Here is a 1,143-nt window from a genome sequence, read left to right as displayed (position 1 = left end):
CAATATTAACACTCATATTGTTATTTGCAAATATTATGATGTTTTTAATTTGTTTTTAATCTCTTAAAATACATTATGCATGTTTTTTTTCATTTGTTGTGAATTCGCAGTTGCTGAGCAACATTTTATTTTTTTATTATTGTATAATAACGCCTTTCACTTTGCTGCTAATTTCCCCACTTTAGGATAATTAAGGTATTTATATTCTACTTCATTTTATTGTTCATATAAAATTGCTTTTTGTTGACATTTTCCTTATATTTTCATATGACTAAATAAAAAAATATATATTATATTCTGAGGTAAAGCATCGAAAATAGATTTGGCCATTCATCAACTTATTTCGTCAGCTCCAGTCTTCTCACAAGGACCGTTTCTTTAGGGCGGGCCAAAAGCGCTACCTCGTAATCCAATTGGCTGAGCGTTGGTGTCACTTTGCAGGATCTGCGTCCTGATTGGCTGTTTGCCTTAAAGTCTCGGAAGTGTCACTTTTAGCTAAAGTTTGGCATATGCGGCTCAGCGGCAGCGGCTCCGAACGGACCTGTGACATTTAAGATTAAATGGCGGCCATTAAGCACTGAGACAGGTTTGTTTTAGACATTTTTCTTTGTTTTAAACCAAAGCGTATCATTGTAGTTGTTGTTTTTTTTTTTCTCTCCGTGGTTGATGGAGCTGTTGTTCTTGTTCTTTCAGCCATGAGTCGATTTTCATTGTCTTTTTGCCCTAAACAAGCTAACCAAGGCTCTACATCTGACCTAGAAACTTACGAAAAACTTTATGTGATAGATATTTAAAGTGTGGGGTACCACTTATCTAGAATAAATGTTTTCCTGTAATCTTATTTTGAACTGAAACATCTCAACTTTTTATCGAGCACGGCGCTGAAGTTGGTATGTGATTGGATGCTTCCGATAGTGCTGCTGAATAAAGGGCAATTTCACCATTTTTAAAGAAATCAGAATCTGCTTTAGATCACAGGTCAAATCTGGAATAGATGTTTAAAACTGCACACATGTTCTTTAATAATATATTTATAACCGGTTATATGCATTTTAGTGCCTTTGATCACATTGAACAAGCTGATGCTTTGGAGCTTCAATTCTATTCAGTTTATTTCTATAGCGCCAATTCACATCATGTCAT

At 34.7% G+C, this 1,143-nt stretch overlaps 1 protein-coding gene across 1 annotated transcript in view; it reads left to right on the top strand.

Moving 5' to 3' along the window:
* Nucleotides 1–474: 474 nt before the first annotated feature.
* Nucleotides 475–1,143, top strand: part of crlf3 (cytokine receptor-like factor 3) — a 19,909-nt gene continuing 19,240 nt past the window's right edge. The window contains exon 1 of the mRNA XM_015379425.1: nucleotides 475–586. The gene's annotated coding sequence lies outside the window, so the exon portion shown is untranslated. The remainder of the gene's footprint in view (nucleotides 587–1,143) is intronic.

The sequence above is a fragment of the Cyprinodon variegatus genome, unplaced genomic scaffold (assembly GCF_000732505.1).
Source record: "Cyprinodon variegatus isolate N-32 unplaced genomic scaffold, C_variegatus-1.0 Scaffold191, whole genome shotgun sequence".
NCBI lineage: Eukaryota > Metazoa > Chordata > Actinopteri > Cyprinodontiformes > Cyprinodontidae > Cyprinodon > Cyprinodon variegatus.
The sequence above is the reverse complement of the archived record's forward strand: the minus strand, read 5'-3'. Positions and strand labels throughout refer to the sequence as shown.